This window comes from Cupressus sempervirens, chromosome 3, assembly GCF_028749045.1.
Source record: "Cupressus sempervirens isolate cs-2001-9-10 chromosome 3, ASM2874904v1, whole genome shotgun sequence".
In the NCBI taxonomy this organism is placed as follows: Eukaryota; Viridiplantae; Streptophyta; class Pinopsida; order Cupressales; family Cupressaceae; genus Cupressus; species Cupressus sempervirens.
The window spans coordinates 824972379-824997913 of record NC_143120.1 but is presented as its reverse complement, the minus strand read 5'-3'; the positions used below and the strand labels follow the sequence as shown (position 1 = coordinate 824997913).

The following is a 25535-nucleotide window of genomic DNA, read 5'->3' as shown; positions in this document are numbered from 1 at the left end:
ATATATCAAAATTGAATTGAGCAAGGTAGACATATTTCTCTGGTTCGCAGCTGGTTGTTTTGTGAAGGTTTGTGATGCCCATCATTCTTTGGCGGATGCATACAAGATTGGAAACTCCAATTGTTCTTGTGAAACACCAAGATTTGCAAATAAATCAAACATCAAGCTTTCTACCTCTCCACACTTTTCTTTAGACAATAAAGGTCAATCCACTTTGTTTAATAGAAGAATTGGATGAATCCCATGTTTTAAAGCTTTTGCAATAACAAATTTTATTTGTGCAAGTGGACCTTCACCAACATCTACGATTAAAATTGCTCCCTCCACCATGCCAACCACTCTCTCTACCTCACCTCCAAAATCTATATGACCTAGGGTATCAACCATGTTTAGCTCAGTTTCATTCCATGAAAATGAAGTAACCAATTTTTTCCTTCAAGTTTGCAATAGAAGGGAGCCGTTGTGTATCAGTGCCAATAGCTGTGCGCGAAAGCCCAAAACAACACAAAATAAAGACTTTCGTGTAGGGTATCTAAAAACATGTCCATGGATATATTCCCATCATGTCTCCTCTTGATCATCAACTATTTCTTTATTATGGGAATATTTGACAAAATCATTCTTCATAACATGCATTAGAATTGTTGCTAGAAATCCTATTAGAGTAGTACTGTCACACAAGAATTGATGATGGAAGACTAGTGGATTTCTAAATGCTGGGGCGAAGATGAAGACTTTGAATATTTCTCCACCTGTTTCTCAAAGGGAACCTCAGTTTCTGTCCACTTAACATAGTACATGTATTCAACTTCAAACTCCTCATCATTATTGATATCAACACTGAATCTTGGATCAGTGCACACATTGATTTCAATGACACCTTCTCTGTTATATAGGATTTCAAAATGGACATGTGTGTAAAGTATATATTTAGGCCCCTTTTGATTAGGCTTCATGTTCTTGTCAAACTTCCCTGTGAAGTCCCAAATTGCTAGATCATCACAATACATATGAAAAAGTTAATCAATCTTAACAGCTTCTCTAAACTTCACCAAATCCTCACTCGTCAACTTCTTTTTGCAAAGGGACTCAGACTCCTTGTTGACTTTAAAATAAAGCCTATATGGAGCAAATGGTGACCAAATGTTCATTGGAAAATGCTTGCTCGACTGATCTATACTGAAAGTCATCACATGAAAATGTGATGTCTTAAACACTCTTATTTGGCGAAAAACAAGTTGGACATCATTCCTGAAATATACGAGCATAGCACATTCTAAAACAGTGCATTTAGTCCTCTTGTAAAAAAGGCAATATCACTTCAAAATAATTCTTCAATCTCCATTTGAATGGTGTCTTTTCATGCCCATATTATCCTTTAAAATAACTCTACCTTATAAATTGGAATTCTGAATATTGTGACTCTTAACATTCTTCTTCCCCTTTTTAATTTGGAAAATGGAAGTGTCTCAAATGAAAATGAATAAGGCTTCCCAATGAGTAAAAACTTGGATTGAATCCATGGTCATCCATACCTACCATGCTTCATATTTACTAATCAAACCCGTTTCAGTCATTACAAACATAATCCTAACCATACCCACTTGACCTCAAAATGATCATATATACACACTAGAAATATGCAATCAATCATAATTGTTCTAACTTATTAAGATATATTCAATCCCCACAATGTCTTATTGTCTTGATGAGATTAGTCGAGCCCCAAAGTGAGGTCGGTTAAATATTTTTTTGAACTGAAATACCCAATCCTTTAAAATGATGAATTAATAACTTGGCACTGATTGGATTCATAATCAATCACTATTGCATAATTTGAAAACTCATTATACTTCTTTTGGCAAACTGTGATTTTCTAATAGAAAGGCCTATGAGCCAGCTTTAAAAATTGACTAAATCAAACAATTTGACTTTGAAACCAAGCATATTGATTACTTATTCCACATTCTTGTGCCGTGTCAGATTTCATGGCATGACGACATCTGGGTCATAAGATATTGATCGTCAAAGTTGCTCACTTGAAACTGCCTGGAAACAAACATGTTAGAAAATAATAAAGTGTGTTTGGTTTTGGCTTTGAAAATAGGTTAAATGGGCACTTGGGGGTACGAAAATTGGGGCATTAGTTCATTGTCACGAGGAGAGTATAGATTTGTGATTTGGGCTCCTGTCGAATAATTGGGAGAATTTGGCAAGAGGTCAAAGTGGGGTGCTTATAATTGTAGAACTAGGAACACTAGCATAAATACAATTTTTACAAATGGAATGGACCTGTGAAAGTGTGTAGACGAATTCGTTAGGACTTGAAAATTGGAACACTTAAAGAATTTTTAGAGTAGAACATTGTTGTAGAATCTATTTGGTCTCAACTATCACAATTTTAGAGTTATGACATCCCAAATAGGGGTTCCAATCAATTTGCACTTTTAGCAACCAGTAAAACTTCATAAATTGCATTTTGAATCGCATTTGAAAAATAGTCAAACAGATTCGTCATAGGCTCAAATTTAAAACATATCATCTATCTAACCCCTAGAATGCAATGCAAAAGAAAATTATTCATTTTGATCAACTGGGTCAAAGTTATAACTGGTCAAATAGGGCCTCCCAAAATTCTGAACAATTTACATCAGCACGACAATGATAAACAACAAACTTTGAGTGATTCAAAACCTAGTCAAACCATATCGAAACGACTTGAAATTTGAAACATAGGTTCTCTAGTATGCCTACTAAATACTCATGAAGCGGTGAGTCATGAAACTCTACTGGGTGCAAGATATTCAATTACAAACTAGGCTTCCTGTCGCTATTTGACACGTAGGCAAAAATGCAGATTTGAACAATGCTCAAAACGAAACTTCACAAAATGATTCAGAATGACAAATTGTCATTACCAAATGAATGCATATACTGAATGCAAAGTGTTAGAAACATTAAATTCTTCACAAGCATCAAAATGATGGTTGAGTTCACATGTATTAAAAGAACTCATAGGGGCTCAATTAAACTCAAAATTTATAATGGTACTCAAAATCAAGGCTTCAATTTTGAGTGCCAACACCAACATCAGATGTCTTTCGAGAATTCTACCAAAAGAGAGAAAATTAAAAATGAAAAGAAGCTTTTCTTTTTGTTTCATGATAGTGGAGAAAAGTTGATTGCCACATGTGAAGGTAGACATGTAAATTCTAGGGAATGCTATAGAATGAACTCATAGTGTAATTTTAAAGCAGTGTAAAAATCTAAGAGTGCAATCTTATATTGTGTTTCATGGTATATTTTTTCATAATATTGTATTTGTCATTTGAAATAGAATTGGAGAAAACCAATAGATTAGATATATCAATGTGAAATTATAGTGAATACTACTAGCTTGGTCTTATCTCTTTCAAATAGTAACTTGATCATCATTATATTTTTACATTTCAAACATATAGTCATTGGTACACATACACATGAGTTTCATAAGAATACACATAATTCAATGCTTAGTACATATTTTCATCATAGTCATCATAATATGCATACATTCCACAGATATAGTCACCATTACACATAAATACCTATGAATATGCACCAAAGTCTACAGAATATACATAACTATGCTAATATACATGTTCAACACCTTCAGATAGTAAGATGAGGGGAAAAATCACCATAAAGAAAAAAATAATAGTTCTTTCACAACTCTCATACACTTATTATTGATTTGACTAATCATCAACAAAACAAAAAATAAAGGTACATTCACACAAACACTAGATTTATGTGGAAAACCTAATGTGGGAAACACTACAGGGAGAATCTTGCTCAGTATATGAAATAAACAATTACAATTTTTTAGGCGAAGAGCCAAGGAACTCATTCTCCCTATAGTGTTAGGCATACTAACAAGGAACTATTCCAAGGAGAACTTGCCTAACAAATGTATATCTTGAAAAATTTCCATAGAGAGAATAATCTATTGTAGTAGAGACAAAGAAAATGATGAAAATGTTGAATCTGATGACTGACTTCTTTAGCCCTTTTGTTAGATATGACAATTTGGACTTTTGCACTTCCTTTAATTTATTCCTCACTCTTCACATTTGATCAATAATATTTTACAATAAGCTTAGATACCTTATATTTTAAATTCATCCATTTACCCATGCATATATAATATTTTTGTTATTGAACTCCCTAGTTAAGTGTGCTTGAGCTAGAGTAGTACTAAGATGCTTGACATCCCAAGAAGTCCCAGTGTGTCACATCTGTAAGCATCACTTAAATGCATCAGGTGCTAAGTGTTCCATTAATTTTCATGATAGACAGGTTTTTATGAACTACTACTCATGACAAATGGATTAATGAATTTGACATGAAAAACTACACAATTGATTGAGTAATGATAATATTATCACAATTTTGACTTGCTATGGATATATTTCTACTACTTAGAAATTATATTTTTGTTTAAAGGAATTTTAATAGTCACCAAGAGAAAAATAAGAAAAAATATAGCACCATTGGGTTGAGGTTAAAACTACCTTTTTGATGATATCATGTTTGTACATTTTTAACATTTACGATCAACTTATGGCCAAAAATTTGGAAGAAGAGGGAAGCATGAGGGTTCTATGGGGGAATATGTAAAATATTTATATAATATTCCAATTTTTCTAAAAAAACCCTTGCATAGGAAGAATTTAGTGAATTGTAGAAACTTTTAGGGAATGAATCTTTTTTTAGGTAGAATATGCTATTACAATATTTAGTGATTCAATTACACTTTGAAAAGCATTGATCTAGCAGCCACATGTGCAACCATGTACTATGTTTATGTAAGAAAATATGATTTTTAGACAAAAAAACACATGCCCACCAATATTTCACTTTTATTTTATATTATAAATTTTGTCAAACCTATGAAAATTAACCTCTAGAAAAGGGATTATAGGTTTTAACTATGTAGGTTTGAATAATATACTATGAATAGTAGTATAATTTATAAAATTATATGAAACTAAAAAAATCAACTTAATACTTTTTTTACGTTTCATGAGAAAAAATAGGTTTTGTTGGGATCCAAAATCCCTACAATAGAAACAAAAGATTTAGCATTAATGTGAGGCCTCGCCCCGACCCTTCGTAGCCTTAGTTGTTACTTTATCTTTTTGTTACTCACGACTCGAGATGTTGAGACATTATCAGATACTTGAACTTATTATATTATTTCATGTTATGTGATGTTACTTCTAGATATTTGATGTTCGTCATTTAAGGTGTTAGGTATATGTACGTTGATGAAATCAGTAAATGTAGGATTGATGCTTTGATTTAAGAGTTTTTAAATGGTTAAGGATTAAGTAGGATGAAGAAACCCTTATTAATGTATGTTTCAATTTATGAGAATTACTGATACGTATATATGTACATGTGATTTTCGGGGCTACTGATGTGTGCAATGAGTGTGCAGATATTTTGGTCGAGGAAACCGACGGAGGAACATAACTGATCCCTATGTGCTAATTTTGGAAACCTTGTTGTTCGTAATTCATGTATTGTGCTGTGAGATGTATGTATGTATCTTTCTGTGTTCAGTGAATGTTAGTATTCGTAACTGTGTTCTTTTAGTGTCGCTTGACACTCGTAGATTGGTTATGTTCTTCTGTATGCTGTTTAGGGTTAGTTGTGTAACCCATGGACCTAAGTCGGTTTAAGTTAGTGTCAGTTTGCTAATTGAGTTGTTAATTGAGTTTAGTCATCCCTAATCCGAATTAGTGCTTAATCTGCTTTTTAGAGTTGTTAGTTGGTCCTAATTTTATTCTTAGCTTTTGGATGACTCTAAAACTATTCCTAAGACTTCAAAACGTGTTATTATTATACCCAAGGGGTATGGGTATGGGTTGGGGGTCTTCTCCAACCCATAAGCCCCTTTTGTTGACTTTGGAGGCCACTCAAAAAGTCCCTTTTTGCCTTTGTGTGAAAATTGCTTTTTGTCATCATGAGTTACCTCACCTCACCTCCATTTAGGGTTTCACCATAGTGTAGGTTGAGTTAGGAGTTCTAGAATTGTAAGTGGGTGGGAGTAGTTATTGCTCCTTTTGGGTGGTTGAGTTGGAGGCTTATTTAGAGGCCTTCATTGGACTAGTGGAGGTTGTTACCCAATCTCTACATTTAGAGAGGAATGCTTGAAGGTTGAAGGAAGGAAAGGGATACTCTACTCAAATTTGTTCATTGCCATTACCTCTTTGTGAAGGTAGGAAATTCTCATCTCCCTTATTCAGTTTTTATGTTTTGTTTCATGTTCATGTTACCTTGTTGATGTTTCATTGTTTGTATGGATGTGGATATGTTGGGAAGATTTGATAACCATGTTATTTTGGTTGTTTTTCCTTTCTTGTTTATATTTGAAATTTTGAGTTTTCCTTGCATGGGTTTTGGTATTACTCACCCTTGGAGAGGGCAGAAGTGACCAATTTTGGGAAAGGTCTGTTTAGTTGGACTCCAACCAGTGTAGAGTCTCTTCTCAGGATGAGAAGAGGGATAAAGGGTAGGGTGTTATGGGCCCCTACCTGTCAGCACAAACCTGGTATGAGTATGGCATGTTTAAATGGAAGAACGGAAGTTCTTGGTTATTAGCCCCGATTGGGCATCTAAATTGGTGTTGTGCTTGACTTCTCCTGTTGGAAGAATCCACCTTTCCCTAGTCTTTATTCATTGTGAATCCTATTGTGTAAATCATGTATGAATTATGCATGTTTGATTTTCTTTTGGTTCTGCTTGGTTGTCACCCGATCAGTTATTGGTTTCCTCCATGGTTCTTGAAAAGAGATTCAGAAAAACATTACAAATTTCGTGATTTTGATCATGAGGAAAAATTTGATTTAATTGTTGAAATTTTGGGATTGAGATCCTATTGTAAATTGTATTTTAAACCTTATTGTAAATGGCAACGAAGCCAGGTTTTCTTCCTGGTTCTTTCCCGGCTGAGCCCTTGAATTAGGTTGTTAATGAAATAAGTGATTGAGTAAATTTTGCTTCTCTTGGAGTTTTCATATTTATTTCGTCATATGAATGTATATCAAAGACAGGATAAAATGAGGATGTTCAATTATGCAAGATTTCAAATTGTAAATGTATGATATCTCCTTTGGGTTTGATATGATTTAGTCCATGGTTGTTGTATTGAAAGTAAATTCGCAAGAAATTTGTGTGCTAGATACTCCCTTCAAACGAATAGAACATCATCATCCTGATCTCCTTATTTTCTCAATTGCCATAAGACTAGTTTAGTCACTATGTTATTCAAATTATGTGCTCCATCAGTTACAATAGACAGATAAATGAATATGTAGATGAATATACGAGGTAATATTCACATTTTGTTTTAATTGCCAAACTCTTTTAGGCCAGTTTTATACTTGATGTTTAGTAGCATTACTTTCAGATTATCAGATGTTGTTTTACACTCAATTTATTATATGATGAGATGACTTGGTACTCTATATTTCATGCATGTATGATGATTATTCAATGTTTTGAATTATCGATGATGATTAGTTAGATGGTTTATTATCACGTGTGCTTTCTTATGGATACTTACCCTATACTGCATGTGTATGGTGTGCGTGTTTGTTTTATTTATGTATGGTGTTTCTGATGTGGTTAAGGAAGGGAGTTGTAGTCACCTACTAGTCGGGATCTACATGATGCACCACTTCCTGCCATTGTCTGTTTAGCTTAGAATATTGTGTCTGTACATGCGTGGATTTTATGCAGGTTGTAGGTACCGGGTATCGACTTCCCTGAATTGCCAGGATGAGCGTACCCTATCGCATTATCTCAATGGTAAGAGAGGGGAGATAAACTCTTAAGTCCAATTCCTAAACCCTTTAGCCAATTGTCCTAATTGATAATTAGGGCAAGTATCTGAGTTAAGTACCCTCCGAATGCATCAAATGATGTTATTTCGTGATTATAACCCTTTTGTTTGATTTAGTATGTATTTTTCTATGATGGATTTTCGTATGTTGCTTTATGAGTCCTTGATGTATTTTCTATTAATTAAGTTTAATTAAAAGGATTAATTAATGATTTAATTTAATAGAAGATTATTATGATATTTTAATATTTGATTATATTTAATTAATTGAGAAATTAATTAAATAGAAAGGAATTAAATTTGGAGATACAAGTTTAAGGATAATTTAGAACATTATAATATTTATTTAATTTAATAATAATATATTTAGAGTTCATTTTTAAATAAATGCTAAATATTATTGTTATTTAAGTTAATTAAATATTTTATCAATTAAAGTTTCTAAAATAAAGTAAAAAGTGAAAATATATTAATTATTAAGAGTTGTAAGATTGCATGATGCGAGCATGTGTTGTAAATAAAGAAATAAATTAAAAGATAAAATAAGAGAAAATAATAATGTTATTTTAATTTCATAAAGTGCGCATGGGTTTAAAAGTAATAAAGATTAAAATAGAAGTCAAGTGGAATATTAAATAAGGTTATTTAATAATTCATTTATTGTGCATTAAAAAGCTAAAGCAAAGATTAATAAAAGTTAATTTGAGAGTTAACCGAGCTGAGCAAAGAGTCCTCTCAGGTGAACGCACAATTATTACCCCGATTTGAGGAGAAAACCCCTTATCACAACTTTGGGGTTCATTTTTGGAGGGAGAACGAATTTGGGAAAGAATTTTGGAGACAAGAATTTTGGAAGACATCTTTTGGACAGGGAATTTCAGAAGGAGAATTCTAAGAAAGTTTTTCAGAGGAAAGTTATTGAAGGGGAGCAAATTTTTCCTAGTTTTTCGAGGGTTTTGTATTAGCATCAGGATCAGGTAGGGTCTTGTGTTTTGATTACTGATTATTTACGCAATTTCTCTATTCCTTGTCTTCTTCGTGTCTGTGGATTGTAAATCCGAATTCTCTGTGATGGAAGTTTAAGCATTTCAAATATTGTGAATTTTTAGATGCTTGTCAATTAACTACTCTATACATAAGGATTGGAAAAGAAAAATGGAGAAACCCTCGTTTCTAGATTAAAGTATTATTGTATTCAATTGGGTGGGATCTGAAATTAAAAGGAAAATTCGTAGGGTTGGAATTACTTTCTCTATCAGAATATATTTACAATTGTTATTATATATATATATATATATATTATTGGAAAAGAATATTTTTTTGTAAAATTATATTAAAAGAAATATATTTAACTTCGAATTTTAAAAACATTACACATATTTGTATGCATTGGGGAAAGAGTTGTTTTAAGGTTTTTAAAAAAAAAATCCTAAATAAATAATTTTTTTTAAAAAACTATATATATGGGGTGGGGGATTTACCCACCCCCCCCACTTTTTCTTACCTTTTTTGCAGGCGGCTAAAGCTGCTGTTCGCAGCCGTACTTACGACTGTGGTCGCAGGATGACTGCGACAGCAGCCGTATACCGGCCTGCAGTGATTATAAATCGCGTAGCATGCGTTTCTTTTTTTATTAGTATTGTGTTATGTGAAAAAAGGTTATATTATATGTTATTAAATTGTAATTTTGTTATAAGGTTTGGTAACAGTTTGTTTAATAATAAATAAATTAAAAAATATTAATATATTAAAAGTTTATAATATTAAATTATTATATATTAATTTCATATAAATTTATTTAATATTTATTATTTTAATAAATAATAATTAAGTAACTTTAATATGATTATTTTCTTTTATATGAATTATTAATTAATTTAGTTAAATATAAATTAATTAAGTTTAATTAATAGTTTAGGATTAATTTATTGAAGTTTAAAATTTATTTATTTGTTAGTGTTAATAATTAACAATTTTTTTGATTTTAATAAACTTATAGTTATTTAAAATCAATAAATCGTTATTTTAAATAACTAAATAAATGAATGAGTTATTGGGTGGAGTTAACTGAGAACCTTATAAACTTGAAAACATACGTTCAACTGGAAATGGAAACATCACGTTAACTCATCAATATATTATCAATCAAATTGAACTATGAGACTATTTACTTGAACACAAACACTGGAAATTGAAACCTTATTATTTAACTTCAAATCAAACCTACTGTGAAACCATGATGTTTTCTATGTACTGGTTATGTCTGGGGTTTGGGTGGTCCTAGAGTGTTGGCCAGTTTAGGTTGTTACCAGAGGCTTGGGTGTTATGCAATTGTGATGTTATGATGATTTGGTCTCGATATTCTTAACCCGACCATGGTAATGTGATGGAGTGCTCTATGACATGTTTGCGATTATTGTTTGTTATTGCTTTCTAGTTTCCTGGCATGAAGCTGAAGTGTATGTATATAAGATACCTGACTTAACCATTTTTGAGTCATCGATCAATTATATTGGATAACCATTTTTTAGTCTCGATTAGTTATATTTGATACCATTTTTGAGTCTCGATCAGTTATATTTGATAACCATTTTTGAGTCTCAATCAGTTATTCTTGGATTGCTTTTTAGTCGCTTGAGAGGACTGAAGTGTTTGTTATGTTCTTGATGATGTCATGTGTTGACTTGACCATTTTGGAGTCTTTGATCAGTATTGTGTTTTATTATTGGAATATTTTCTGGTTGCTCATTGGAGAACCATTGGATTTTGTGATTTATCATTGATGCCTCCAGTTGCTGATACAGAACTGTTGTGATCATATGATTATTATTTGTTGCTTATCTGTTGCTCATGAAGAACTGATGTAATTTTTGTGGCTTATCTTTTATGATGTTTTTCAGTCGCTTGTATAGGACTGAGGTGATTTTATTATGATTGTTTAATTCGTGATTTCATGAGCCTAGGGTAGGTTATCTATGTGCAGTGTCGGGAAGTGGCTTGCAATGGGGATCGGGGCCCTAAGAGGCTGCTTGGAGTAACCCATTGTAAGTTGTTTTAACAAGTGAAAACATCTCACCTAAATACTGACTTAAATGAACCTAATAAGATAATTGTATGTTCTCTCCCATACCTTGAGTGCTAGTACAGGCTAGGATGGGGTAGAGAGAACGCTTGGTTACGACCTTGCATTCCGCAGTATGCCTCGTCAGTACGAGAGGATACTAGTGGCCGCAGGGATCACTAGGGACCCGGGATTCCTAAGGGATTGCTTGGGTAACTTCTACGTGACTTTTGCGATGACACTTTCCCGCTTGCATAGCAGGTTTCCTACGTGTCTTTGTGGTGCCTCTGGGTCTAGATGTCTATCTATGTTGAACCTTTGAGTTAGTATACTTTTAGGATTTCCCAGACTTAGAGAGTACTTGTGTTTTGTGTTTGATACCTTGTTTGGGACTTGAGACTATCTCCTCAGCGCAGTGGGAGTGGACCATTTAGGTTCCACGCGGTCGGGTGGTAGTGCTTTTACTCTTACCATTTGAGATCCGTCTGGTGCTACCATGGCTGGAGCTTCTTGGGATGCTTGTTCATAATGTTTACATGATGTGTTCTACTTTGGAGGATCATCTTATGCTTTATTCTTGCATGTTAGAATTCTTTATGCGTATGTGGTAGCATGTTAGATTTTTTTATGCATATAAGGTAGTATGTTTTAGGAGTGATGTCCCTATTACTATACTACCGATGATTTCTTCGGTGACTTGGGATGTTACGCGTGGGGGATGGCTAGGGCCCATGATGGTCTAATGATGTTATTGATGGTTGGGAGGAACCACACACTTAGATTAGTTGTGTTTTATGATGGATGGATAGTTGTATTTCATGTTGGATGTTTATATCTTTTATGATGGATGGACGTATCAAGTATGGTATATGGTTTCATTTATTTTACTGTACTTTGTATCATGGATTTGAGGATGATGTATTTCTATTTTTACATATGTATATTCTTTTAAGCCTTTCATACCCTGTGACATGTACAGTGGATGATTGGGCATTCCGAATTAATTTGCCAAGAGGCATTCGAAGTAAATGTATATTATGGACATTGGACTTTCTGATTATTCTTTGATATGTATGTGGTAGTTGTTAGACTTAGAATTAATTAAATTTAAATGTGACTCAACGTCTTGGGATCCTTAAGGAATGTAACTTGTGATGTATGTTTGTTGTTGATTACATGTTATTGCTTCCGCTACTATATGTTTGAGGTGTATGTTATACATTCTTACTTTAAAAAAAAAAATGTTTAGCAAACTTAGTGAAACTTTAGGTTAATTCTTTTGGATCCCTTGGCGGGGCGTTACAGGTAATTTGGGTTTCATTGAAATGCATGGCCATTTGAGGTTCATGGAAATAATAAATCAAAAATTCATAAGAGAATGCATACACCTATTGTTGTAATATAGTTGCAAAGAAATATACAATGAGTTTCAAGAGAGAGAGAGAAGACAAATTGTCAAATATCCACCTACAGGATGCTGGAGTTTGTATGAGAGAATGTAATAATTCTTGATTTGGAACAGAGAATATTCTTAATAGAGGAGGCAAACTTAATAGGTTTCACCATACCTCGTCTTAAGTGATCAAAATCGGTTTAGAAATAGGGAAATAACCCTTCACTTTCAAACCCAATCCATCCTCACTCTTAGTCCTATAAGAAATTAAAGGTTTGGATTTTTATGTTTTAATAGTGAGATCAAATTCATCTCAAATTTCTCGAAGTTTTTATCATCTATTCTATCTTTTCTTGGTTTTCATTGCTTAGAAGAAATCACTTGAAAACTTTAGCTATTAAGGTTTTTATGAAATGACAACCAATGTATAGGTTTTAGGATCTTGCAACATGACAAAAACCTTCATTTTATTTGAAAGCAAACAAAAAATATTATCAATGTTAGATCCTTAAAAAATATGGTAGGACCTTAGTAGAAGTTGAAGATTCATCCCCTTGAGTCCATGGATCATTTGTGAGCACACCAATCACCTCAAATCAAGATTTAAAAAGATAATTTTCTCAAAAAGCTAATAATTAATGTTGATGCATAAAAGAGTAATGTTATAAATAAATAAATAAATGCTTTATGAAAGACAAAATGAAATCCTATGCCAAACCTTAAATCAAGATTAAATTAGCTAACTCAAATTGTCACAATTATAGTGAATGAGACAACTTAAGCTATTATTAGCCTAATGCAATAAAAAAGAATGAAAAGTTTATCAAGAATAGATAAACCTAATTATGTAAATAATTTTAGTCAATGTCATAATTTATCCAACACTAAATAAAAGGGCTCCAGAATGGAATAACGATAGAGGGTAAATCTAGGACTTTGGGTTTTACTTGGAAACAACTTTAGTTAAGCTAGAAATGGTAGGGCATGTGGAACCATTGTGCACTTTGTCCAATAATTTTCTTTTCTTATAAATGTGATGAATTTTATCCACATAAGGAATCTCCTTTATAATAACATTCCCCATTTATACAAAATTAATGAATACTCACCATGTGGGGTTTGCATTAATTTTGGTAGCAATATGATGAATGGTTCTCCCCTTAATACCACAAACAAACAACAAGAATAGAGAAAAACTATAATTTTTGTAAGAATAGAAAATGGGTTTTTTATTATCTCCAATGGCATGAAATCACATATTTTTCAAAAAAATAATATACAAAGCTACACATGTAGTTTCTTTATAATATTTTTCAAGATAGAGCCATGAAGTGCGACCCCCAACCTACGTAGACAACACTACAAGACTACCTTATATAGATAATGTTTCATCGCTTGGGAAGGCTCTAGGCATTTAGCCCTAACCCTTAAGGTCGATCAACCCCAAACAAATATTATCTTCATATTTATAACATAAGGTCAACTCAAAATAATTACAAGTTGTACTTCTATGTAGCCCAACTTCTTGAGGTCATAACTTTTGTAAATCAACTCTAATTGGTTATTATAAGTAATTTTCAAAAACATTAGTTCCTGATCTACAATGACTTGACTACATAAGCATTGTTAGGCAAGATTCAACCTTATATTGGAGCCGTTTAGACCTTCAAAATTGAGCTCAAATATTTTGTACGCAAAAATCGCAATAATTTTTGCAATACATATGGTATGACAATGAAGCTTTACTAGCAAGATGATGTGACTAAGATGAACCTCGAGCTCATATGTCCTACTTACTAAAAATAGTTCAGTTTCCACAAATAGTAATCTTGTATTGAAATAGCCCTTATACCAATTTTTTTCAGGGTGATGCAAGATTCCCCTGACACTTGCAAGGATTCTCTAGCATGAGAAGTAACCCTGTCAAATCTCAGATGTTCAAATGAAAGAGAAGATGGTTAACCTCCTCCCTTGTTATCCATGATGAATCTTTTGCATGTCTCCCCTTCTATTTGACCAAATATTCTTCATATTCTATTCCTTGTACTTTTGCCAATATGACTGTCTAGTATCTCTTCAATCTCCCTTGTAGATGAAGTAGTTGCTTGAATACTCCACTGTGGTTATGTGACCTCATCTTCATTGCCTCCTTCATGATACTCTATCAAATATAAAATGTTAAATATTGGTGAAATATTCAACCTAGTAGGAAACTTAACTTCATAAGCATTCCCTCAATCACGTTTCTTCAGTATCTTGCATGGTCCAAGTTTCTTTATCGTCAACTTGTTATATGTACCTACTGGAAATCCCTCCATCAAATTAACCATGAATTTATTTTCAACCTAAAATTTCTTATGCATCTTTTTCTCATTTTTTTAATCCTTGTACTATGTATTCATCTTTGTGATGTGTTTCCTTACCCCCTCATGAATGTTCTTCAAGTGTTCTACAAATTCCTCGGCTTAAGCACTACTTATCTAGCTTTTATCCAAATTTCTCAATTCAAAAGCATGAGTACTTCCCTTAACATGATTATTGTATGAAAGTTCCACTAGTGGTAAAATAAAATTCATCCCATTGGCTTATCTCTAATCAAACACCTCAGTAAATTCTTGAAAATCCTATTCACCACCTCTGTCTTTCCATGGATTATATGATGAGATGAACTTCAAATCTATCTTCAACTTCTTCCACAATGTGTGCTAAAAATATCCAACAAACTTAATATCTTGATTTGAAACCATGCTCTTTAGTACACTATGTAGTCTCACCACTTCTGTCAAAAATGACTATGCCACATGAGAAATGCCACTAGTCTTCTTGCAAAGAATAAAATGCACCATCTTTGAAACCTATGAACTACTACAAAAACTGAACCATGCCCTTGTTGAGTCCTTGTTAATCCAAGGATAAAGTCCATGCTGACATCCTTCCATGACTTCTGTAGTACAGGTAATGTTTGATATAACCCTATATTTTGTTTTTCTGCTTTTTCCATCTAACATACTCTATATCTCTGGACAAAATTCTTGAAATATTGGTACAACTATTGCCTGTAATAATTCTAACTAGAGTAATGGTTTTATCTCTACCAAAATGTCTAGACAGTCCTCCACTATGCTTCTCCTTGATGATATTATCCTTCATAAAACTCCTTGAAATACAAAGTTGACTTCCTTTGAATAGGACACCATCCCAAATGACAAAATCCAATCACTTTGTCCTATCAAGTGTAATAGGTTCTATAAAAGCTTTTAAAGTGTCACCAAAGTTAGGATCAACTAGATATAAACTAGGATCACTACACAGTTCATAAGGCCTCACCTATTGGGGTTGTTAGCTCTCCTCCGATTTCTTTGGTGGTTGACTCAACTGGTGACGTTGGTGCCCTGGTTGCGGTCTCGTCTGGTATTGTTGATGCCCCTTCGATGGTGTCATCTTTTATTCCTAATCCTCCAGTGGTGGAGTCCCCTCCTTTTGTCCCCGCCTCGGTTAAGGGCTCCTCTCTAGCGGTTCCTTTTGCTATGGATGTTCCTGCCTTGTTCCAGTGTCCTCGGGCTAGAAGGGTTGTGGGGGATGGCTGCGTAGATGATGACTTTTCTTAGTAGAAGGCTGCCGGTTTGGTGGAGGACGGATGGACAACTGTCAAGAAGAAAAAGGTCAAGTTCTCCAACCTAGCTTTTGACATGGCATTACGCTCTCAAAAGGTGGGACTGAAAGGGAAATCTTGAGTCCCTGCCCTGCTTTGGCTCTCCTGGTTTTTTGGCCTGTTGTCTATTGTTATGGTTCATGGTTAGGGTCTTAATGCTAATCATTTTTAACCATGGGGTTCTAGGTGCCCGGTCAAAACTTAGTGTAGTGGCTGAGCTGTATTGAGTTATCTTTGTAGCCACCTCGGTCACCTTTTTGGTTGGTGACTTGTTTCTCCTTTGGTCTATTGTTACTATGTAATGGGGTTTCAGGGCCCTTTCAAATCTTGTTTTCCTTAATAAAAAACTAGATATAAACTCATGAGTTCCTTAAACCCAACTACCTCAATCTACATCCCATTTAACAAAAATTATCTCCAACTAAGAGAATTAATAACCCTATTAGACTTTCCACTCCCATGTTTTAATAAATGTGTAACTTTGGAAAAAATCAACCCATTTCAAATGGCTTCGGTTCAACTTTCCTGAGTATTAAAATATTTCAAAGCACGATGATCAATATACAAAACAAACTCCTTAGGAAGAAGATAACATTTTCACTTCTTCAATGCCTAAATTATAGCATAAAATTCCTGATCATGGACAAAATATTTCCTTTTTGCATCATATAAGTTTTCACTAAAAGAGGCAACAAGTCTACCTTCTTGGCTCAAAATAACACTTATTTTAGTGCCTTTAGTATGACAATCGACTTGAAACACCTTATTAAAATTTGGAGGAGTCAAAATAGGTTGTTCTTTAACTTTTTGTTTCAAAAAATTATAACTCTAATATGCTCTTGTAGTCCAACTAAAATCTTTTCTATTCCCTGCCATTGTTTTAGTCAAGAGTTGAAAAATATTGCTAAAAATATTATAAACATTTTGTAAAAACTAGCTAGTCCATGGAAAGATCTTGCTTTAGTATCACTCCTTGGAGTAGACCATTCAAGGTTAACCTTTACTTTCTTAGGGTCCATTCTTAGACTTTCTACTGAAAATAAAAATTCTAGATACATGAAATCCTTCACAAAACTACACTTCTTCAAATTAATCAACAACTTTTCTTCCCTCAACTTCTCAAAAACCCTACACATATGCATTATATGATCCTCCAATGTCTTATTACAGATCAAAATATCATCTAGGAAAAATAATGCCAAACTTATTGATATATTCTCTCAGTACCTCATTTATGAGCCTCATGAATGTACTTGTTACATTGGTTAGCCCAAAAGGCATGATTAACCACTTATTTAATCCTTCCTCTGTGTTGATAGAAATATTCCAATCATCTCCTCTGATTTGAATATGATGATATCCACTCTTTAGATCTATCTTTATGAAATATACAACAAGACTTAAACAATCCATAATAGAATCCATCCATGACAAGGGAAATTTGTACTTGATTATGATCTTATTGATAGCCCAAAAATATTTACACAACCTCCATTCTTCATTCTTCTTTGGTGCTAATATTTCTAGTACCAAACATGGACTCAAACTCTCTTGAATGAACCCTTTCTACAATAACTCCTATAATTATTTTCTCAACTCTTCACTATCTTCTACTGCCTTGTTTTGAAAAATAGATCCTAAAATCTAGTCTACTTGGTGATTGATCTTCCTTACTAGTGCTAATCCATCAGGAATATTATCATATACAATATCCCAAAACTCATCCAAAAAATATTAAACTTCCACAAGTACATCTTCTACTTCTTCCTTACCCTCTTTCAAAATTATATTAAAACACACATTCTCATGCCACATACCTTCTAGGAATTTACTTCCATCAACATACTGTATTTTGGAAGTACTACATACCTTTTCTTCTATGTTCTTCAGTGGATTCAACTTATGTTTCACTCCATCCTTTGTTAGAGAATAGGTGTCTACATGACCATCATGTACAACATGTCTACCAAATTACTACGACCTACCAGGCAACATATGACATGCATGCATGGGTATGGTATTACATAATATCTCATCATGGTAGTCCACAATCTTGAACTTTACTAGACACTATTCATTTATTATGACCTTGTGATCATGCTGCACCCAAGCAATGCAATATGGATGTAGATATTTATTCCTCTTGATCTTTAACGTCATGACCATCTCTTCTTACACCACATTGTCAGTGCTTCCACCATTGATAATCATACCACAACACTTATGTATACACTTGTGTTTGGTGTGAAACAAACTCCTCCTTTGATCTTGTTAATTCACACCACTTAGCAAGACTCTTCTGTTAACTATGATTTTTCATTTTTCAGCATCTTCATAATGTGATGATTTGACATCTTCATCTACATATGCAACTCTTTCTTGGACATTAATTCTCCTATCTTTCCTTCCTTGATGTCAAGGACATTCAAATTCCCTATGTCCTTCTCCATAGTAAAAATATGTTCCATGAAAGCCTCCTCTTTATGATCCTTATCCTCTTCCTCTTCCTCTCTGATATCTAACAGCCAATATACTAGTACCAATCAGGAAGGTTTAGTTACACATCTTGAATTGTTGATCTAACAATTGAGACCTGTGATAATACTTTGCATACTTGTAAAAAATATTCTTTTTGAAATCTGGAATAAAATTATCTATTGCATTCTTTTGTAACCAATTCACATGTAGAGCCTTCACCTCCACTTTTCAATGTATATTTAACTTTTTTAGATACTTTTTTTTTTGTAAAATTGACTTTCTAAAATTTTCTTCACAACCCTTATGAAATTATGAAACAAAGTTCACTAACCCACCATAGTTAGAGAACTTGTCAATTAAGAATTTATTTCTACAAAAGAAAGAACCATTGTCTCTAAGACATAAAATTGATCTAGCAAATGTCTTGATGACTTTGGAAGAGCACTTGCTGGTCACTCCAACATTTTTTTATTATGCAAAGTACAATGAATGATGAGTAAAACTTCATGGTGCATTAAAATCTCAACATGTGATTTGCAAACAAAGAAATTTTGAATCTTAAGAGGTACCAAAAAAAATGTCTTGAAGGTTTCAAAACCCATTTGTGATATTTGCAATTTTGGTTGTGTCTCACAATTTGTTTTGAACAACATTGTTTGACTCACCCCAGAAATAATGTATAGGATGTTGGGTACAATCTCAAATGCCAATTTCGAACTTCAAGATATCTTTCACATTTGGTGGCACACTTGAGTTATATTGCTAAAATAAATATGTTTGATCATTCACAATATTGGTAAGTTTCTTATCAGAATGTGGAAGTCTACCACTATAAGCCCATGTATCATTTTGGAGATGATCATCAAGTATTTATGTTATTTCAAGTGCTCTATCCAATGTTTTACAATTTAGGTTGAGTCAACACAAGTTTTTCTCATCAAATGATCCTTCCTCAAATGATGACTTACTAGGGAGGTTTTAATTACCCCTCAAATGATTGTCTTGTCTTTTAATATGGTAGTCTTCTCGATGGAATTGAAAGCACTAATTTTGTTTTCACACAATAGTAGCATTCCTCATCATTTTATCATTCACACAAACCTTCAATTTGACTAGTATAGGTCTCATCTTCTACATCTTTAAGATTTGCACAAGCATTTGACATCTCTCAACCAATGTCACGTGTCTAAAAAATTGATCAAAAAGTCTTGAAGACCATAACTGAATGGTTCTTTATAATCTCTTTCCATTTAAAATGTTCATTATTTTCTTGTCAATTTCAACGAAACATTTTTGTTTTTTTGAAGGCCTCAATTTTAAAGTTTTCTTTCTTCCTCGCAAGGGACTCTATTTCTCATATAACATGGAGATGTGTAACATTCATTTCATTCTTGTGCACTGATATCATTATCAATTCCTTTATTTTTAATTACTAGACTATCATTATAAATTCCTACAATTCCATTGTCCACATCTACGTGTTCATTTTTGAACCCTACATTCACATTTTTAATCCACACATTCTCATTTTCAATTTTATTATCATATATCATTTCAAAAGTATGTTCTTTTTCACTTGAAAACACATTTACGCATGGGCCAATGGTGTTGATATTGAACATACCTTGTTTCTTATTCAAAAGTCCCACCCTATCTCTTTCTCTATACACTTCAATCTCTTCATTTGCCTGATTCCTCTTTCTCTTATGCTTTCAATGACTGCTACCCCTATGTTGAGACTAAAACGGTGATAGAAAAGCTTGAATAATAAACTATAGCTCAAAAAATGGTAGAAAAGGGGTGTTTTTTGTCTCCCACTGCTACAATCTCATGAAATGTCTAAAATTGTTTTAGTTCTTTGATTGAGGGACCCAAAGATTTTTTGTGTTGTTGTCACTAACACTGTCAGATATGTAATACTATCAGCTATTCAATATTCCCACCAAGTATTTCATTTGAATAATTTAGGTTTATATAAAGTTTGTTTGAAATACTAATCATATATTAAGTTCAATAGATATATTATTGTATTAATAGTTCATAAATATATTATATTATATTTTGATATAAAATATATGTATTATATTATATTAGTATTAATAATCGAGTAATATTATTTAAATTATATTATATATATAATAATAATATATTATTGTTATTTATATAATATTCTATTGAGCTCTCTCTCTCTCTCTCTCTCTACCCCTGCCCTTCTCTCTCTCCTACTCTCTCCCTCCTCTCTCCTCTCTTCCCCCTTCTATCTATCTCATATACTCTCTCACCCACCCCTTCTCTCTCTCTCTCTCTCTCTCTCTCTCTCTCTCTCTCTCTCTCTCACATCCTACTAATTTATATAGTATAACATAAATAATAATAATATATTTATACTAATATTATGAAGTATCATACTATTATTAATGTAATATCATACTAATATTAATATAATATAATACTAATATTATATTAGCATACAATTGTAATATAGATAATAATGATACTTATTGATGATAAATAAAATTAGAAAACTAGAGACAAATTATTAAACTAATGATAAAAACAATTTTTTTTTTTTTTGAATATTCAAATTTATTGAGAAAAATTAGATATCCAATATAATATTGGATATCCAAAAATATCACATATTTGATACTATCTAATATCTAATTACCCCAATAAGCATGATATTTGTCTTGGATTTTGGCTTTGAAATGAGAAACATGAAAAGTCAACCCATAAAACTTGTCTAACATTATTCATCTAATCTCCAAATTTTGACCATGTAGCTGATGACATTTTTTTCACTCAAATTGTTGAACAATTTTTCTCTCTCAAATAAATTGCCACCTTTCCATCAATATAATGCCAATACTTTTTTTAGTACAATAAGCAATTTTTACTTCTTTATTAAATGAGTTTCCTCTAAAATCTCAATTGATAGATTGATTGAAAAACAACAATAAATTTTGAATGGCTTAACCTTTTTGAAATTTGCAATATACATCACATTCTATGCTTTTCCTACCATATAAAAAACAATTTTGTCAAGTTTTTAATTAGTTATGGTAATTAGGTTTTTTCATTCTAAAAAATGTGTGGTAGAGAATTTATAATTAATTATTTAGTTTGGGAAAAAATAATAAAAAATATGCATCACATCTAGACATGAGTCTACTACTTACATCTAGAATCTTGTGTTTAAAATATCATTATTTGATTGTTATTGCAATGGTTAGACATAAACATACTTTTTATATTTTTTCTTCAAATTCACATACTACTGTATTCAAATATAAAATTTTTAACTATTACATTTTTCTTTTTAGAAATTGACTAGTAGTTTAGAAACTACTTTCAATTTCCTATAGATTCTCTTCTTACTAGTTTTTGAGATAAGGTTGATAATATGTTCAACTTTCTTCGTCAACTTGACTTACCATAATTTTGTAATTTTTTATTGTCACTGAAGGCCATATCTTTGTATACCATAATCCTACACATATCCTTAAGAGAACCACCTTTTTGTAATTTTAGTTAAGTTGTTGTTGAAGAAACCTATAGTAAGAAGGGAGTCTTCCTTTTTGTTGAGAGTAGATTGGTTACATAACAGGATAATGATATTCTGTTGGCTCCATTTACTATTCAAAAAATTTGTAAAGTTGGGCCAGATGGTTTTTCTGCTTTGTTTTATCAAAGTTGCTGGAATATAATTGGTTGGTATTTATGGGAGGCTATGGAAGAATCTAGAAGGTCTAAATCCATGCTGAAATATTTTAACACTACAAATATTTCTATCATTCCAAAATTGAGGGATCCCCAAACTTTTGCAGTTTTTGACCAATATCTTTATGCAATTTATCCTATAAGATTATTACCAAAGCCATATATCTTAGGATTCAACATCTTATTCCTCGTATTATTTCCCCAGAGCAAGGTGGATTTGTCCCAGGCAGGGAAACCATGGAAGGGGCTCTTGTGGCTCATGAAGTTCTCCATTCTATTAATTCAAACAAGACTTCGAATTTTGTCATCAAACTAGACATGATGAAAGCATATGATAGAGTTTGTTTGAAATTCTTACTAAAAGTACTTGACAAAATGGGTTTTTCAAAAAGTTGGTGCAAATGGATTAAGGCTTGTATTTCAGGGGCTTGGTTTTCATTGATCATTAATGGGAAGCCTGAGGGTTTTTTTCCTTCTACACAAGGGATTCGACAAGGGGATCCTTTATCTCCAATATTGTTTATCATTATGGCTGAAGCTTTTAGTAGGGCCATCTCATGTCAACACTTGCTTAATAAATGGAAAGGAACTCTCATTTCAGGTACAAACATATCCATCACACATTCTCTTTTTGTAGATGATACTCTTTTGTTTGGTTTGTCAAATGTATAGGAAGCTCGCCATATTCTATATACACTTGATCTTTATTCAACAGTGTTTGGTCAGATTGTTAATGCTCAGAAATCCAAGATCTACTTTTTCAATACTATCAAATTGGTTTCTGATAAAGTTAAATAGGTCTTGAGTTTTTCAGAAGATTTCTTACCCTCAGTCTATTTGGGCATTTCTTTTTTCATGGGCTCAAATAAATCTTTGTATTGGTCTTAAGTTATTTAGCATATTCAGAGTTGAATTGCATCTTGGAATGTTAGATGGTTGTCACTGGCGGGAAGAATTTTGTTGATTAAATCAGTTTTAGTTGCTATCCCTAACTATTTTATTGCTATCCTTAAGATCCCACCTAAAGTACTAGTTACAATTCAAAAATTGATCAATGATTTCCTCTGGTCGGGTAACATGGATGATTCTCGAAAGATTCCTCTTATTTCTTTGCAAGATATGTCACACACTCCTAATGTTGGAGAGTCAGGAATCCACAACCTTTCATTCAGAAATGAGGCATTTGGTGGGAAATTGATTTGGCACATGTATTCTAAGTTTCAATCCATGTGGTGCAAGATTATGTAGCAAAAATACTTGGATAACAATGATCCCGCTAGAGTCTTAACAATTTCTAACCCCCCAAAAGGTTCCATTGTTTGGGACTTCATGATAGCTTCACGCAAAATCATAGTTGATTATATTTCCTGGGAAGTCAATAATGGACTAAGTATTAATTTTTGGAATGATTCCTGGAATGGTCAAATTCCCCTTTCTAAAAGTGGGATTTCTTTGAACATTATTCAAGTTGCTAAAACCCATTGGGGGACCTAGTTGAATCAATATGTCGAATTTGTTTATGAATTTTCAAAGAAAATTATTTTGAAAGACCCAAAATTTTTGCCCCTTTCATTTCAAGAAATTAATCAATTTCAATCTATTCTAAGCTCCAGAACAGTCTACTTCTTTGACGTCCAAGATCAGTTTTTTTGGGCTCCAACTAAGGACGATAACTATTCAGTGAAAGAGGGGTACAAAATTTTAATACAGAATGATTTTAATAAACCTACATCTAGAGCTTTTTCTTTTTGTTGGAATCTGGTTGTTCTTCCTAAAGCAAGTTGTTTCTCAAAAACACAAGATTTTAACTAGTGACAGATTACATAGATTACAAATTGTGAAGCCATTTAAATGTGTTTTCTGTGTGGAACAGGATGAAACTGTAGATCATTTGTTTGTTACATGTTCAGTTTCTTATCAATGCTGCTGTTTTATTTTGAGCAAGCTTAAGTATTGTACTCCCTTGCCAAACAATCTCTAGGATCTTTTTCAAGCCTGGCCACTTATTTATCAAAAAGCATTGTTTGCAAATCTCTGGAAATGTATTCCAGCCCTGGTAGTTTGGGCTATTTGGTGGGAAAGAAATAAGTGCATTTTCAGAAAGAAATCCCTTCCATTAGAAATTGTTTTGAAGGGTATTGAAAGATCTATTTCGGAAGTGACTAATTCCAGCTTGAAAATGATTAAGTTTAATCTGATTGTGACTCATTGGGACTCCCAAGTTGTCCAAGAATGGAAACTATTATTTATTCCCAATGGGTGGAAAATAAGTCCATCACCAGCTCATATTTTACTCAGGAAGAACACTTGGAGACCCCCATCATTTTGTTTTTGGAAGCTGAATTTTGATCGTGCATCTAGAGGAAATCTAGGTCCTTCGGGTTTTGGGGTATGTATTAGAAATTATTTTGGAGAGGTAGTAGCAATCATAGTGTCTCCTTTGCCTATTGGCACAAATAACATTGCTGAGGCTCATGCATTGTTGGCTAGACTTTTATTGGCTAAACAAGGCTATTTTAATAGGCTACATATATAAGGGGATTCATCAGTTATTATTGATGCTTGTTTTCATAGGCACATCATTTCTTGGAAACTTAAATATGTTCTTAATCAAATTTGGAGACTCCTTGATGAATGTTTAGATGTTTTCTTTTCACATATTTATCGAGAAGGGAATAAAGTTGCAGACTATTTATCAAATTTGGGTTGTGATGGGGTTAATGTTTCTACTTTTCACTCTCTGCCTTTTATTAAGCAACATAAGGTTTTAAAAACTCTTATTCATGATGACATGGAAGCATCTAATAGTTGTCATGTTTGAGGTGAGTGAATTAAGCTAAGATGTTGAGTAGATATGCTTCAAGTGCCAAGTTGTTCAGGTTTCAATTGCTGAGTTTCTCAGTGTTATCGTTCAGGTGTTGAGCTAGTGTTTATTAGGTAAATTTCAAGTGCCGAGTTGAAATAGTTGTTAAGATGCCGAGTAAAATTGTCTTGATGCCGAGGTTTTCAGGCTGACTTCTTCAAACAATAGGTGCCAAGCTGAGACAGCCGTAAGTGCCGGGCTGTTTAGGTTTCAACTGTCAAGTTTCCTAGTGTTATCCTTCAGGTGCCGAGCTAGTGTTAGGCCGAGTTCTTGAGGCAATAGATGTCGAGTTGAGCCATCAAGCAATAGGTGTCGAGCTGAGCCTATTGTAAGTGCCGAGCTATTTAGGTTTCATCTGATGAGTCTTTCTGTGTTATCCTTCAGGTGATGAGCTAGTGTTTAGTAGGCCAAGTTCTTCAGGAAACAGATGCCGAGTTTTGGTGCCAAATTTCTTAGAATGCAGTTTCCAAGTTTCTC

At 33.0% G+C, this 25535-nt stretch overlaps 2 pseudogenes; one reads left to right on the top strand and one right to left on the bottom strand.

Annotated features, from left to right (window-relative positions):
- Positions 1 to 435: 435 nt before the first annotated feature.
- LOC149569319 (transmembrane 9 superfamily member 2 pseudogene) lies at positions 436 to 2090 on the bottom strand (annotated as a pseudogene).
- Positions 2091 to 9454: 7364 nt separating this feature from the next.
- The window catches only part of LOC149569318 (methylthioribose-1-phosphate isomerase-like), a 34066-nt pseudogene continuing 17985 nt past the window's right edge, over positions 9455 to 25535 (top strand).